Source organism: Protobothrops mucrosquamatus, unplaced genomic scaffold, assembly GCF_001527695.2.
Source record: "Protobothrops mucrosquamatus isolate PMUCROS unplaced genomic scaffold, P.Mucros_1.0 scaffold2526, whole genome shotgun sequence".
NCBI lineage: Eukaryota > Metazoa > Chordata > Lepidosauria > Squamata > Viperidae > Protobothrops > Protobothrops mucrosquamatus.
In genome coordinates, this window is record NW_015388588.1 from 81,373 (window position 1) to 99,549 (window position 18,177).

Here is an 18,177-nt window from a genome sequence, read left to right on the forward strand (position 1 = left end):
TATGACACAGCAAGGCATATATAAATATCTAGAGCACAGGTGTCAAACTCGCCGCGTCACATGACGTGTTGCGACGTATCACAACTTTTTTTGCATTGCCGGAGCTGAGGTGGGTACAGCCTCCGCATGATGCAACCGGCCTGTGGGCCGGCAGTTTGACACCCCTGATCTAGAATGTGCTTTTTAAAGGGAAAAAGAACTGCCAGTAGAAATGAAATCAGAGGTACCCCAACAATTTAAATGTCTATAAATACTGTACATTATATTAACAAGTATGAAAAAGAAGTTAGAATCTAATATTTATAATGATTTTTCCTTCATTTTTCTTCTCTTTTTTGTATTTTTAAATAGCACATAGTAGAGATTTTTGCACTTGGCTCAGAGATTTCAATTCTTACATTGCTAAAATAATGTAATGTATTTAATGTAATTTAATGTTTTCTATGGCTAATTTGTAATCAAAGATCTACTTCACTAGTTGCACATTCTTGATAATTTGTCCACTTATATATTTCTGTATTATTTTTTCTTTTTTCTCTGCTTTTGCTTTTCTTTTTTTTATTTTAAAAATGATTAATAAATATGTTTCAAAAAAAAATTTAAAAATCCAGAGGGAGGAGATTTATGCATATCTCAGTTACTGAATATGTTCTGTACCTAGAAGTAGCAATAGGCTAGTATTTCATTTAGGAAATCTTTGAAGGGTTCCAGTCAGCTTGATTAGAAATAGAGTAGTAGAGGATGGTTAGTTTTATTTATGGATTTTTGATTTAGGTATTTATTGTCATTTTTCCTGCTGTTTTTCATGTGTCACAATGTTACAATATAGTTATTTTTTTACCATTTTTGATCATATGTTGGACATTTTGAAGAACTGTTTTTTTGTGGGAAGGGGAAAAACAGAATATAACTTTTTTAAATAATATGTATACATGCTCAAATCAGAAAATTTTAATATTTGCATGTAGGTATATACTGAATTCTGAATTAAATTTTGTATTCTGTAAGTAACTAGTTTTAGGATTGGAAAAGTGAGTTGGGGAAACATGAGAATAGGGAGATCAAAGCCTTGTGCTGTATCTCTTCCTCAGTTCTTTGATATTAAGCTAGTTCCACTTTCTGATTAAACATCACTGGAACTTTTGGTTCTGCTGATGTTTGCAGGTCAAATGTCAAATCCCATATGGTCTAAATTCAGTTAGATTTTGACAGTTTATTTCTGTGATGGCAGTATTCTAAAAATATTTTAGGTTATGACTTAAGTTTGAAAAATTTAATTTTGCTAGGTGCAATCAAAGCAGACTTCACTCCTGGCAATTGTATGCACAAACATGACTTCTTTCTCGTAATAGTCTCTAGCATTTCCAGGGGCATTCTGTTAATCTCTTTAATTCCATCCATCTACCTTACTCATTGTTTTCTGTTTCCTTCAGTCTTGCTAAATATAATCTTTTTGCTAATTCATCCTCCACTGACCTCCTACACATAAGTTTCTTCTTACATTGCCTCAAGGCAGTAGTCAGCTTTTTTGTTGTTGTTGTTCAGGAGTGATTAATTTTTCTTATAATCCATGGTGCTCTTAGTAAGTGTCCCTCAATCCATAATTTCAACCTATCAGTCATCATTCTCTTGTTCTTTCTTGGTATTCAGCATTTACAGCAGTAAAGTACTTACCAAAGTCTGATTTGTCCAAACTCAAGCCTCATTTTCCAATGCTTTCTCAAACTTACACTATACATGCAATTTCACTCAAATCATCAGGTATATTTATAATATTGAAGCACATTCATCTTTATCTTTTGCCAATGTTTTCTCAAGATAAATCTAAAGTCTAGTTGTGAAATTCAGCATTAAACACAACACCTTAAAGCCTATCTTTTAGCAATGCTTCCAAAAGACTGAAGTGTAATTTCTTATTCATCTTAGTGAGTTCATGCAGCAATTATGTGACATTTGGATCTTTAGATGATGATGATAAAGTGCATACTTCATTTCACGAGCGACCTTTACATTTTTCAACTTAAGAAACTAATAAATGTCATCATGTGCAATGTAGTATTTAGGCTAAAGTTAAATATCTCAAAAAGGAAAGGATATTTTATTTTTTGTTCGGGGTTATTAGTTATCATTTTGTAAATTAAAACTTGAGAAAGTCATTAGAACACAAGTAATATCAACTCCACATAGATCCTTTTGAATGAAAATTATTATTTAGTATAATGAGTTGTTTAAGTACTGAAGTGCCATTGTGAAATAATGCAGTGACATTCACTTCAAATATAACACCATAAGAGAAGATAGGCATTATGTAAGTCAGATGGGTAAAGCAGCCATGAAAAATTAGTATTAGAATATCAGGGTTGGCTATAAACATATACTGTAAATATCCCTGCTCCAAGATACTAGATTGTATCTATATTTTCATTATATCTATACTGCCCCAAAACAGTTCATGAAACTGCTTTTATGTTTAAAGAAATATAGATAGAACAGTTCATTCAGCAACATTCAGTGTTTGGAAGGCTAGAAAGAGCCTTCTGAACAATTGCAAGAAAGGAGGCTAGAAAGAGCTTAGAATGAAGGCTCTTTTGTTTCCAGAAAGAGTCTCTAGAAGAGCCTAAAACGATCATGGAAGGCCCTCCCTTATTTTCCCCTTATTTTCATTTTTTGATATTTTCATAAAGTAATAAAATAGTAAAATGTCAAGAGGAAAAGGAGAGGAAAAATACTTTCAGTCTTGCAAGATTCTATTAGTGTTACAATAAAAACAGAACAAGACTTCTGGTTGTGCTACTTGTCTGGACTACTTTGAAGGGCTAAAAATGGCTGACATGTGCCGATTAAGAAACAAGAAAGCATGTGCCATAAGGCTGGGTGCCTTATGAGGATGATTTGAAAATAAATGTGCCATATATTCTGTTTAAGAATTCTTCTTATCAGAGCCTAATAAACAAAAGATATCCACCAAGAATTTAGGAGAACTTGCCAGTATTGTTTTAAACCAGATTGATTTAAAGTAGACTCTGAGGATCAGGGTAACCACATCTGCAGGGAAAGAAGATTAACCAAAGATTATAAAGATGATACCAGGTTGTGGCCTCCAAGAAGATAAAATCCATCCCTAAAGAAGCATAGCTCCTTGTGTATCCTGGGACTTCAGGAGTAATTCTAAGGAATTATAGAATTCAGTCTACTAGTCTACTGTGTCAAGGCTTGCAGAATTAGACAGTATAGCATGGCTGGGAGATTACCTTGGCTATGAAAACCTTACAAACTGCTGGGATAAAATGGGCTCTTTTCAAGTGGAAAAATTTAAAGATACCTGAGGAGCAATACTGAGTGATATTTGCCAGGTATGAAAATGTTCTCTCCAGCACCGTGAGACTTGGAACGGCACTGCAAAGTATTTATTTGTATGTGCACAGCTACTGTACAGTATTTCCATTGATTTGCCAATTATAAATTTTATGGTGATTTTTTTTTAAAAAAAACTAGGACTTTAATTTTCTGATAATTTATTTTTATTCTAGACAGAAAGAGGCCAAAGGCCTTGGTTATCTTTTCTTTTTTTTCCTGAGAGATAGGGAAGAGCTGAAACCACTGAAGCCATATACCATGGGGGATGATAAATGGGGACAAAAATGGATTGGTATACAAATTAAATAGAAGAGGGACTAGAATACAGTATATACTTGTCTCACACTCCTCTGGAGAATTTGATTCTCAAAGTGATGTTGGTTTAGAGGGAATAGAATAATATTTTTATCTTCTAAGGATCCCCTTGGTTTTTTCCCCACAGCCTATCCCTGGAATTAAATCAAAAACAAATTTAAAATCAGTGAAGGCTGAGAAAAGAGAACCTCTGGTTTGGGAAAAGTATTTCTTTGTTAAATGGTGAAGAACTAAAGATTGCTCAAGAACTGATTGATCCCTTCTGAAACCCGCCTATTCTTCAGCAAGAATATTTTCCCTTTCAACCCAATAGCTTTAAATAGAGATATTTGACATATAGCTTGCTAATTATTTTTAGGAAGCTGATACCTTTGTTTTTATAGAATGGAATAACAATGGCACAGCTTTAATCAATAGGGAAATATGCTCAGCTGTTAATATCAATGAATAGGTCAGCCAACACTGGCATCCTCCAGACTTTGTTTTCTTATAATAATCATGGTGGCAGTGCATAAATTAACCATGCAAATAACTGTATAATGAGAATCTGGATGGAATATATAAAATTGCCCAAGGCCCACATGGTGGCCCATATACCACCAATTATTCATCTCTGAAAAACAGACCTGAATCACACATAAAGTCCCTATATGTTTTTGTTTGTTTGTTTTGTTTTGGACATAGTAAGATCTATGAATCCAATCGTTATGGTTTATTACACCTATTAAGCCACTGTGCGTGTTAAACCAATATGTTGAATTCAACAAAATATTATGACATGGTTTTAACGCTATTAAACCAGCTACTGATTGTGTTCATCTGTCATACATAGTTGTAAAGCTGGATTTGTAGTAAATGAATTCATATACCACATAACAGCTAGCTTTGTTGGTATAATTTATCCAGCTAGCTATAGCTTGGTTGGCCCAATTCAACAAGATGTGAGAATGTAGAAAAAAGTAATAGTTTTGTCTAATTCTCTAGCTTCCCACAGTCATAGGAAAGGGAATCCCAAGGGGCAGAAGGAGCCCTTGGGTGGCCGGATGGGAAATAGGTCTCAACCTACAGACAGTAATTGTCTCAGTGTGCTGGTCACTTCTCCTGACCAGCTTTAGGCTCACTTACATAGCTGAGTAGCCAGCCTGAAAGCAGGCCAAGGCCTAGGGGTGATCCCAAGAGACAGGGAGCGGAGTACCAGATGCCTTGGGGATAAAGGAGGCCTTGGGAGGCCCAGGGCAGGCAGGCTTGGGCCTATGGTAGGCCTCCAAGAGCCTCCCCACACCCTTGAGGCACCTCATCCTCCACTTAACAACCTGCACATTCATTTAAAAAATGCATTGAGGAAAGCACAGATTGGAGGGTCATTAATTGAGACACTTCAGGCTCCATTACATAAGTTGTGGACTACCTTTAAAGCATTCAGCCACTTTCTCTCCTCTCTAAATAGCTCTTTTAAGCGATTATTGTCTTTGTTTCATTGTATTTTCGACATGCCTCTCATTCTGATAGCTTTCATTCTGGGTTGAAGGCTCTAGAGAGTACATGCAATAATGGATACAACTGATTTGATTTGGTTTCTTCCTGGCTAGTGGGAAAAAGCAGACGATTCAATAAACCCTTCCTTTTTATATATCACCATATTGCTTTGATGGGGGAAAAAAGAATTTCCAAGATATTTTTCTCTTGATATAGTTCTGCATGGGGAAGCAATGCTTTTCTTTCTGTGCTTCTTTCCCAGGGTACCTTGTAAATAAGGGTAGTGCCTATGATCTACCAATATTGTAGAAACAAACACAGTACAGAATTTGTGATGTTAATATTTCAAACTGAGAGTCTTTGCACTTTCCTCATTGTTCATTATTGAAGAGATACTTCTGAAGCAATGTGTGTTGGTAAAGTAAACACTGCAGGATTGCAGTCCTTTATGTGAACTATCACTTTCTGTTCAAAAATCCCTTTTGTGTATCTCTAGTTAAATTGAGCAATAAACATGCTTTAAAAATTCCTTTTCCATTATCAAATTTCCCAGGAACCTGAATCTTTCTGAAGCTCTGGCTGGACTATACTTATCTTTAAATATTCTCTAAAGCAAAAAGTCTATTTTTTTTTACTAGACACAACTTTGACTATTAAAACAGGCAAAAAAGTAGTATCAAAAGATGTGGCAGTCAAATTCCCTATACTTTTCTTTATCAGAGCTTGTAAAATATTTGTCTAACAGATATATCTCAACAAAACATCAAAAGCCCCTAAGTTTTACATTTCAGGGGTTGGCTTCAGCATATGTTCTACTTTTTGTTTTTACTCTTTCTAAACTATTTTTTACTGTTATGGCCTATGTTTGCTATTTCTGATTGGATAACATGAAGATACTTTTCACAACCTTTGCATCACTTTCTAGAGGTTGGCTTTCTGTCAAGGAATATAGATCTGATCTTGGGAATAGTGAAAGAATGAACAAGCCATTCAGAGGAAACTTTTGGAAAAAAGGTTACCCAGCCTTGAAAAAGTGGAAAGCATGAAAAAGAAACCCCAACTGACCTGTGGTTTTTTTTGTAGAGAGAAATGTGGATGGGGGTTTCATGAGTCTATTATTTAATTCTAGTTTACCAATCTAAACAGCATCCCTGGAATCCTTGCCATGGCTGATTCTTGGCCTTGCCTATTTCAGATGACTTAAACTAAGATTCAACCAGGAATTTACAAGTTTAGTACCCTAATTTTATCATATTTCCAATCCACTGGTACAGTCTGCAAATATTAGGGACAGAATTACGGTAAAGAATTTAGGACACTTCCTATCAAATTAGCTTGTCAGTCTTTCCCCCAGAGTATTTTTCTGTATGTCATTGACCTGTGTGACCAAATGCTTTGTCTTGACAATTTTCTATACCTGATTCAGTAATAATCTCATCCAATTAAATCATGCAGGTGGTGTTTTCTATGATGAAATTAAACCCCAGTACATATTTAACCTGGGGAGGATTGGAGTACTTCAGAACAAATTTTGTTTCATGGAAGGCAAAGTAGACAGGTTTAACCAACCTTGTTCCAATTCAATTGTTCCAACTGAATTGTTCCAATTCAGAGCTGTCTATGAAGTTGCAGTCCCAATATGTTTCTCTGGGTATCCGGCATGACACAGCTGCATATCCTTGCCCAAAAAAAGGAAGGGGGACAATTATGTAAAATATTAAATTCAGTTATTATGCTTAAACCAGAATGATCCTTGCAAGTGACTAACACTATTAGTCACCTGAATCAAGACATTTTAGAACGGTTAAATTATCTTATGGATAAATCATATATTTTACCATTCTCCCCCTCCACTCCCACCCACCCCCATTCTTGCTGTTCTCTCATCATGATCCATTGGTGTTTGCAGTGTTTAATGAGCTGTTAGTCTTAATAGTTGCTTTATTTTATAGAGAAGACCAGTGAATTAATTTTTTATACTTCACTGAATTAATCTCTAATACTTCTGCTTCAGTGCTGGATATTAGTTCCATCTCATTCAAGAATGTTTATTTTATTTACGGTCCCAGACCAATAAAACACAAATGCAATACTTCAAAGTACAGCAAAGTCAAATCTGAAACAGTAGTGAAAAAGAGTTGCTAGTTGATTCTGACAAGCCACTGCTATTGTTAAGAACCTGGCAACATTTTTATCTTGTAGAATAAGTTTGGTAAGCTCTTGGTCAGAAAAACAACAAACATTTCTGACAATTGGGTTTATGAATACCATATGCCATGAGTGATGCAATGGACAGTTTAACAATACATGACTTATTGACTTGAATTTTCTGGATTACAATTTGATATAGAAAATCCTGCCAAATTCAAAATTGGGTTTCAAAGTCCATATTTTAATATTATGTGCTATTTGTAGTATTGGTGAAATGCATTATTCACTACCTATATTTTTTTTAAAGATTTAAACAAAGTAATGATGTATTAGAATGTATTTGTTTATTGTTTATGAATTAGTCAGATGATCATATTAGATAAGATAAGATAACACAGCATATTGGGATATAAAAATATTCAACAAAATAAGCCAGTAGCATGGTCCCTTGGCAATTGACCCCAGTCTGAATTAGACTGGAAACTCTCAGTTGACTAATTTCAACTACTGTCTTAACTATACTTGTGTCTGTACCTTGAAGAAAGTAAGATAAATTATTGATGAGGTCCCAGTGGTGTATTGTGTCAATTAGTGACTATACTGTGCTCTATATGTCGTGCTCTGGATGAAGTATATAATTAATAATCAAAGAGAATGTGAGTGATGTCCTGTATTAATGGTGTGCCACATGTACATATCCTCTTTGGATAAGGTACTTGATAAAATCACCCATGTTTTGCCAGGTGTTCAAAATTTATTCTGGTTAGGGTTCTTCTTAGCCCAGTGTCAGGTTCATAGTTTGTTTTCTAATTGAAAGGTCTCTTTTTTCTGGGCTAGCCATTTTAAGGCTTTGCTGTTACAAGTGTCTCTATGTCAACTTGAGAATCCGCTGTTTGAACATGTCCTTGGTTTGGTGGCTGACTGAAATGAGATGCGGAAGTGAAAACCCAAATTTTCTGTCATGGAGAGAGATGGCCTTTTGGTAAACTGATTATTTAGCCATGAGATAGGGTGAGACATGTCAGACTATTCAACAAGACATTTTTTAAGTAACCTGTCATGGTCCATTGAAAGTACCTTCCACCAATAGTTGAAAGCTCAAATTATGGTACAGCTATGGATGGAGTGAATGCCTGTTTTAACTCCATCTGCAGAGTCTTGTTCAGGTAATCTTGACAGTTATAATTCACACATAAGTCATTATAGGTGTTCCTTTAGCCTTAAAGACCTTTAGTATAGGGACTAGGGGACTTGGATAGTTATAATTAAGTAATTACAGAAGTGTTGTAAAGTTGGCTAAGGCCCTTGTCACATTTCTTTTAAGATGGCTTATCTATTACCCTGTGTTGGTGAAAACTACTCCTAGATGTGAGAAAGAGTTGACTTCTTGCATAAGTCCCCTGTCCAAGTACATTTACTTTGATCTTGGCCTTATTGATTTTCAAAGAATTAATGGAATAATGGAATGGAATGTGTGAATGACCTTGGGGAAAGAAGGGAAAGTGATGCTGCCTGAGAAACAATCAAACAAGAGAGGCAGGAGCCCCCTGTGGCTTAATGGCCAGAAAAAGAAATTTAGGAAGGACTTGCCCTAAGGGATCAAGCAATTAAAAGCAGTGATGGGAGGTTTGTGCCTTTAGATTTATAAGATTCTGTTAATGCAGCCTTACAGTCTAGTCCTGTTTCCTAACTGGTTTACCTGGGAGAATTGACACATAGTAAGCATCCAACTTGTGGGGTTCTCCTTAGGCTAATTTGAGATTGTACAATTAGGATTATATCATCCCCCTACAAAAAAAACATTGATGGACTTATTAAGCTTATTTGGCATATGGATATCCTGAGAGCAGAGGAATCTTGGGATGCCATTGTCATACAGATTAAATAGCATTGCAGCCAGAATGAATTAATTTCATCGTATTTCACATTTGCTGCTTATCTGCCTATATTTCCGTGTACCTCATTTTCTTATTTTAACTGTTTTTATATGCTTTCAAAATGCATAATTAAGAAATGAAATATTCTTGGGAAAAAATAAAATGATATAAAATGAAAGAATTCACTTGAGTTAACAGATAGGATGACCACATTATCTGCATACAGAAGAGTGAAAGTGATTGATGGGCAAGAAAGAGTTGGAAGATGAAACTCTGGCTTAGAAAGAGCCATGACAATATCATTAATACAGAAGTAAAGGAACAAGAATACAACCCTGTTTAATTCCTTTTATGATAAAAATGGGGCAGTTAGATTCCCAGTACAATTACCTCTGATTTGTGTAACAGTATTTTGGCATAACAAATGGATGTTGTGGCGGATTTCTTCCAAACTCTTTCATGAGGAATAGAGTTAACAATTACTTTTAAATCAATAGCGATATAAAAGGCTGGAATATTCCTTAACTAACTAGTTTAGGATTGAACATTGATTCATAATTGAATATCCTGATCTATACCACTTCACAGGCCCATATATAGTCTCTAGATTCATCTAATCTAAAAGTTTATGATAGAGAAATCTAGTATAGAACCTACTAATTATTGCCAATAAATAATTAGAAGGCATTTAGAACGATTTTACTTATCACTTTTCTTATAGTTTGAAAACATGATTAAGTTACTATTTAAGAAGTGATAAAGAATTGTTAATATCAGTAAATATGGAGACTAGCACAGAAGCCCAGCAATCAGGACATATTTTCAGTAATTGTGGCAAAATCATATCTTTACCTGATGATTTATACTTTTTTAACTGAGAAATTATTGTTTTTTTCCCCTCAAAGTAACTGGACTATTTTTCCTTGAAGAAGAAGAATGTTTTGTTTCTCATCCAAGAAACTTCATCAGTTGTGATGGCAGAGTGGATGAAAGGATAGTACTGACAGTGGGACTGGATAGTGGGGGGATGAAAGGATAGGTTCTGATCGGATGGTTGGAGGGGGAATGGATGGATTGTATTTCTTTGCAGTCAGGGTCTCTTGAATCAGAGTGCAATTGATTGTGATTCAGGTGACCCCCTGAGGGCAAAGATAAACCCCCAAGTGGCCTCAAGAGCTCTTAGAGAGAGTGATAACAATCAAATGACTGCAAAGAAATATAATCCTTCCATTCCCCCCTCTCCACCATCTGGTCCCCCTCTCTACCATCCGGTCAGAACTATCCTTCCATTCCTAGGAGAGAGAGAAATATTCAGTAACATTAGATCTTGGTTATCAGCTTGGTTAGCTCTGTATGGGGGAGAGGCAGGAACTTGGTCAAGGACCTGTTCCTAAATTGCCAAGCCAATTTTGGATGACCTTCTCCTGATGAGAATGTTCCTGTTGCAAGTGTGTATCCATATTCCTCACAAGGATATCAGTCAGTTGGACTGGTAAGCTAAAAGGTAAAAACTTTTTACAATTGTCCAGAAGTTGATATGATAAAATTTCAATTGAAACAAGAACAAGCAGTAGAATGTACATGTCAACTAGGAAGTAATTGTATCAGCATTTAATAAGTTGCAAGAAGGAAGGGCTAAGTTGCCATCGGATGGCTTTTCAGTCTCTTTAATAAGTGGATTGGACTCTTCAGACAAAAAAGTTATATGGCTATTTGTAATTAGACAGGGAGGTTCATAGACCCACAATTATATATAAAAAAAACCTTGTTTTCTAGTTTGTTGATTGTTAGTTTGTGGATAGGAGAGGAAAAGAGTTCCTGACTTTAATTTCTTCTGTCAGAGTGGGAGAAAGGAAAAAGGTTAAGACATCTAAGCAAGAATCTTTGCAGTGCTTCTCAAGGTTAGCTTATCGAAGTTTGTTGTCATACTATTTAATAGGTCCATTTTGTTTTGCTTTGTTTTGTTTTCAGTTCTACTATTGGCAAAGTGCCCAGATTTGTCAGATCTCTGAAGATCCGATTAGCATAGAACTGAAAGGATGCCAAATTATTTTTCTTTCTAATTCATATAAGTGGAATTGTAAAAGAATTAAGTAAAATCCTACAGATCCTTTGAATTTGGAAAACCCCCTTCCCCATGGACACTGCATTCCCTTGCAAGGAATGAGTGGCTTTTTTGTAGAATCCCATCAGTGAATACTTACGCAATTATTTTGAATAGCAAGCATGATTTCAACAGCCTATAACCGTGGTGGCGAACCTATGGCATGCGTGCCACAGGTGGCATGCAGAGCCCTCTCTGTGGGCACGTGCACTGTCGCCCCAGTCCTAGGCCTTCAGCTAGGTTTTATAAAACCTTTTCACTTTAGGCCTCCACCACTGTGTGCAAAAAAAAAAGGTTCAATCAATCAACCAATTTCAACTTCTCGCTGGAAAAAGAAAGATCTCGCAAAGTTGAAATTGATTGATTGAACTTTTTAGTCCCACCCAGTCTGCCGTTACCACTGCAGCCACGCCCACCCAATGGGCCACACCCACCCAATGAGCCACACCTACCCAGCACCCAATGATACATAAGTGGGTTCTGGGTTGCAGTTTGGGCACTCGGTCTCTAAAAGGTTCGCCATCACTGGCCTATAAAATAGAGAATGATGTTAAAGAATGGTTCCAGGACATTCCTCTATCTGTTGAGGTTGCTTTTTGGAAACACTTTTTTTAAAATATTTTTTTCTTTTATTCAGAGAGTTGAGATGAAATACAAGTTCCAAAAAAAAGGAAAAAAAGAAACATTACAAAAACAAAAATAGACAAAACTTTAAAAACATAAGAAAAAATGTGCATTAAAAGGACAAAAGACAGAAACACATATACATATATTATCTCCACTAGTTGAATACTGATAAATATATTGCAACAATATTAGTTTCTTCCCTTTGTGAAGCAGGCCTAAAATTTATAAACTGCTACATCTATTCACAATATCTATCTACTATAAAAACAAAGTAGTTAACAGGTGAACCCACAGCAAAGTTAAACTTCAATGCCCTCTGTTAACGATCTATTATTGTATTTAACTTGTAGAAAGTGTACAGTGGCTTTTTATCTACCATAAATCACCCCAGTCATTATCTCTGATCAGTCCAGGAGCAAATTTGATTCTTAATAGAAATTTTTTTCTTTATTTTGGTTGAGAATTTTCTTATTCCTCAGAAACATAAACTTCTGTTGTCAAACTATCTTCCCCAAAAAGTCTAGTCCAAATTGTTTTCCAGTTAGATATAATATGTTCATTCTCCAATCACCATCAATCTTCTTTAAAAAGTTCAGTTCATCACTCATCAATTCTGTTAACTCTAAATCTGTAGAATGCATATTTCTCTCAGCCTTCTCTATCAAATATATAGTTTCCAAACCAAGTTCTTTCCTATAGATAGGCTATATTTAGATGCTATCAAAGAGGAACAAATTACCTAATATGATTAACATTGATTTCAAAATGGATTTAAAAATGGCATTGAAAAAGTTGTTTCATTGGACTAACAAAAGAAACTGACTGTTTTAATAATTAAAAGGTCTACACAAATAACAAACGAAGACAGTGATGTGGATAATTTTCTTATATTGGATTTACAAAAGAAGCTTATTAAAGCTTTGAATAATTTTGTGAGAAGGGACAAAGAAAAAATGAAGATAAAATGGCTAAGATATTATTTGAGGGAACTAAAGATCAAGACTGTTGCTAGTAAAAGCAATACAAAGTTGGCTTATTTAAGGTTAATAGGTACGTTGTTATCACTTAATGGACTTTTGCTGAGATCAGGACTGAAATGACTATTTTTATGGATTTATTATAGATAAGAGATGGGATATGACAAGAAGAGAACATTTATTGTATTTTAAGAAAATGATAAGTTACTAAAATTGTAGTGATGAAGAGGAAAATACTTCTTTATTTCTTTTATTCTTTATTATTTTTTCTACACCTATTTTTCTTTTTTCTCTAGTTTATATTGTAAAATAATAACAGTAACAGTAACAACAAAAACAACAATAATAATAATAGGCGCCTTGGGTGCAATCCCAAAACAACTAGACCACCTCTTGAACACCATTGGCATTGACAAATTTGCCATTAGTCAATTGCAAAAGGCGGCCCTACTAGGAACTGCTTCCATTCTGCGACGATATCTGTAATACCATCAAACATCCACATCTGCCTATCCCAGGTCCTTGGGAAGGACTCGATAGGTAGACAAAAATGCCAAATCCAGTCTGAACATCTGGCTGACTGTGCGATGATCAATAACAACAACAACAACAACAACAACAACAACAACAACAACAATAATAATAATAATAATAATAATAATAATAATAATAATAATAATAATAATAATAGTTGGAAGGAACCTTGGAGGTCTTCTAGTTCAACCCCCTGCTCAGGCAGGAAGCCCTACACCGTTTCAGATAAATGGTTGTCCAATCTCTTCTTAAAAACTTCCAGTGTTGGAACATTCACAACTTTTGGAGGCAGGTTGTTCCACTGGTTAATTGTTCTAACTATCAGGAAATTTCTCCTTAGTTCTAGGTTGCTTCTCTCCTTGATTAGTTTCCATCCATTGCTTCTTGTCCTGCCTTCAGGTGCTTTGGAGAATAGCTTGACTCCCTCTTCTTTACGGAAACCCCTGAGATATTGGAACACTGCTATTATGTCACCCCTCGTCCTTCTCTTCGTTAAACTAGACATACCCAATTCCAGCAACTGTTCTTTATATGTTTTAACCTCCAGTCCCCTAATCATCTTTGTTGCTCTTCTCTGCACTCTTTCTAGAGTCTCAACATCTTTTTTACATTGTGGTGACCAAAACTGGATGCAGTATTCCAAGTGTGGCCTTGCCAAGGCATTGTAAAGTGGTATTAATACTTCACATGATCTTGATTCTATCCCTCTGTTAATGCAGCCTAGCACTGTGTTGGATTTTTTGGCAGCTGCAGCACACTGCTGGCTCACATTTAAGTGATTGTTTAAGTGATTGAAAATAAAATTAATGTAAGAAAGATACACACTATAATAACAGAATCTGGAAAGTATGACCGTTTCTTTTTTCCTTTCTCTTATACCCAAGAGAGACAAGGCAGACCAAGCTTGAGTTTCTTTCTCAATCATTCTTGTCTTTCCAGAATGAGCTGATGCTTTTGTAATGGCTTTCATATATTTTCTTCCAAGTTATCTCTGTACTCCTCTGTAGTATATCAATCTCTAAATGTTTCAGAGCTTTATTGGGACTTACATCCAGAGATTGTTCAAGCTCTCTTCCCTATTAGAGAGATAAATAAAAAGAAATATCTAACAAGAGAGAAAGCTACTAAATCATTCTAAGTACCGGCCATTTAATTGGGTTAAAAGTAGATTTAAAACCAGTAAACTAAAAAACAGAATGCTGAATTATTTGGGAATAATTACCATTCTCTTTAATAAAGCCCTCAGCCTAGCTATTTGAAATTTGCAGTGATAACAAACAGAAAAGTAAGTTTTAAAGAAATGTATTGTACTGCTTCATTGTACTGCACCATGAAACATCTGGTTTGCAGGCTTTGCACAGCCCTACCAATTTCTTGGAAATGTAACATAATGCTGTCACTTTCCTACAATTCTGGTGGAAATTAACACTGTAAAATGTTGAATGTTATATAATGCTAAACAGATTAGAAGTCTCAGCTCTGTTTTCTGAACCACTTTGTATCTCACTCTAAGGAAGATATTATCTTTGAGACAAGAGGGAGTGGTCAAAAAACTTAAGAAGCTCTGGATACAACTCTCCTTGAATGCCCATTAAGTTGAAGGGACATGATTGTAATTTATCATGCACTGTCATTTTGTCATTTCTGGTTAGTTTAGGGCAGGGCTTTTCAACCTTTTCACCCATTGTACCACTTTTAGGACATGGCAACATCCGAGTACCACCAGTCGCCTAGCAAGGTGTCAAAAACTTGATGACGCAAAAAAGCAAAAAAGAATAAAGTGATGAAGTACTGGTAGTCCTCGACTTACAACAGTTCGCTTAGTGACTGTTCGAAGTTACAATGGCACTGAAAAAAGTGCCGAGCAAGACACCTGCCTGCCCACCTGGCAGCGCTCTTCCTCCTGTCCGAGGTTTTCATTGTTGTGAGCATTTCTGTTGAGGATTGGCAGCGGGGGTGTTTGGTTTTTATTCCCCCCGTCTGCTGGGTGATTGCAGCAGGTTTTGGTCACTTCACATGACCCTGGGACACTGTGACCTCATAAATATGAATCAGTTGCCAAGCATCTGAATGTAAATCACAAGACCCTGGAGATGCTGCAATATTCCAGCTGATTGGCGCTTCTTCTGGGATCAGCAGAAGCACCAGGATCAACGCTGAGCTCCAGCTGGAGCCTGGCACTGATCCTGGCGCTTCCACTGAGCCCTGACAGTCCTGAAGAAGCACTGATCCTGGCGCTTCCACTGAGCCCTGACAGCTCTGCAGCTCCAGCCATCTCTCGCTCAGGTTTGTGCGGTGCTGCCACCAGTTCAGCTCATTCCCCCCCACTACATTTTTCTAGGATGGTCACGTACCACCTGCCAGGTGCCAATGTACCACAAGTGGTACCCATACCACTGGTTGAAAAGCCTTGGTTTAGGGATTTACACCAGTGGGAAAAAGTAAAATAGGAGTAAATAAGTCATGTGTGATTGGAATCTTGGCATCAAGCACAGTTATTCTCTATGAACAACCTCACTGTTAAATGTTTTGCTAATAATATTGCAGGGTGGCAAGAGGAAGGGAGGGATGGAGGAAATAGGAAAGTGGATGCATTCAGTTACAGTGAGTGCACCCTTGTGAGTTCTGAAAGAACAAATTGGGGATAGATTGTTTTGGAGAAAATCTATCTCTGTGGTTGCTAGGAGTGAAAACAGCTTGATGGCACATGATCAAATGAAAGGATGAATCATGATAAACCTATTCAACTCAGTTGATACAGTAATTGCAATTAACATAGGTCTGCTTACTGAAACTTTATTCAGTTAGTGCTTTGGAAATTTAAGAAGCAGTGGAATTAGTTTTTTACTTGAGAGTTCCTTTTGTTCCTTCATTTTTTTATAGGTTCATTTGCAGAACACCACTGCAATATTGTGTCCTGTGAACAACATGATATATGTTCTCTCCTCCTTGGAGTAGTTTGCCACATTTGCTTGTTTGATTTTATTTACAGAAATCCCTATATCACTCAGTTCAACATATTTGATTGCACACATCTGGACCCGCAGTAGATGACAGAAGCTTTTAACATTTTCTTTGTCTCTTTGTTGCCATCTAGTGGTACGCAGCCCAGCTGTGACTATCTTAGCTATATACAGTATATATATTAACATTTTCAACCCCCCTTTCCTTCTTAAATATAAAGATTAACAAGGATCCATTTTCCCTTTTTAAATTGGAATGACTGACCTTGATGCTCACTCAAAGGCAAGGAACTGAACATTAATGGAAGCAATAGGTTGTAGCATGCTCAGCCACTTACATACCCGGCTATAATTCATTCTCAGGCAGTTAAGATGAGTTAAGTACCTGGCTGGTACTTATCACAAGCAATAAAAGGTGGAAGTTGGGAGACAGAAGAAGGTGAATGTAATTTGTTTACTTCTTGGCAATGTAAAATTATCCCACTATCAGTTTCTGGTACATTGAAGAATGATTCTTAAAAAGTAGTGGGATATTTGTTTTCTGAATATCATAAATTCCTTCTTACCTTTAGAGCTCTCACCCTCTTCCTCCCTCTCTCTCTCTCTTCCTCTCCCTCTTCCTTTCACATCTCTATAACTATTTCTTAGCATATTCAGTGCACTAGTATACTAAATATACTAATACTATTTAGTATACGGATTCCTAGTATTCATTTTTAGTTAGGACATTTGTTGATTTAGCACTTATACTACTGAAACTCCCCAGTTTGCTTGTCCATCATAGTGCAAAATTTTGGAATCAAGATACTTCAACTCCGCTAACTTAAAAAATGCATACAAATTCTGGGAGCCATTACTCCTGTTTAACTGAAATTCCAAGGATTTTCACAACAATTTTATTCCCAAAGTTTTGGTTGCTGCAGTGTCACAGTCACCCACAGTCATATGATGATTTCCAACATTCCCTACCAGCTTCCCACAAGAAGCTGGCAGGAAGTCAGAGGTCACTCTTGGCTCCCGCTGCTTTTTTGCTTGCCTATATTGATTCTGTTTATCCATTTAAGTAAGGAAATATCTCTAAAAGAATGACCCAATGGATCATGGGTAATCTAATATTTATATATGAATCTGGATATAAGATTTTTTACATATTATTTTTTTTACCTTTGCTCAAGGATATATTTGCACAGGAATCTCTACAAATGGAAAATGATAGACTTTGCTTTAATTTCAACAATGTTATAAAATAAATAAATAACTATTGATTGTTCACACTACCATAGGGAGGAAATATAAATCTGACAATTTGGTAACAGTGGCTACGATATTACTCCTTGTCCCCTGCTTGCTGCAGAAATTCCAAATTAAGTCCTCAAAGTATGCATATTTTGCCCTTATGTAGCCAGGTATTTTCATTAGCAATCCTACTTGCATACAGAAGTACAGATAGCCCCAACTCTCCGTGTTTTCCAAGATCAATTCATATTGTTTCAGTTAGCTTTCAGCCCATAGTGGTGATTGACCTAATCGTCTTAGCTCATTTATTATTAATATCATCGATTGTTTTAATTTACTATATATTGAAAATACAGGCATATTGAAATCAAGAGAGCCAGTTTAATCTAGTGGTTACGGTATCAGACTAGAAAGCGGAAGTCTGTGAATTCTAGTCCCATCTTAGACATGAAAGCCATCTGGGCGACTAGATCAGCCATTCTCTCTCAGCCCAACTCACCTCACAGGATTGTTGCTGTGCAGAGGAGGAAGGTGTAGGTTTGCCACTTTGAGAATTTGTA

The 18,177-nt window shown here is 36.2% G+C and overlaps 1 protein-coding gene across 1 annotated transcript in view; it reads left to right on the forward strand.

Annotated features, from left to right (window-relative positions):
* LOC107295838 (catenin delta-2) overlaps positions 1-18,177 on the forward strand; it is a 164,232-nt gene that overhangs the window by 63,309 nt on the left and 82,746 nt on the right. The gene's annotated exons all lie outside the window — the stretch shown is intronic.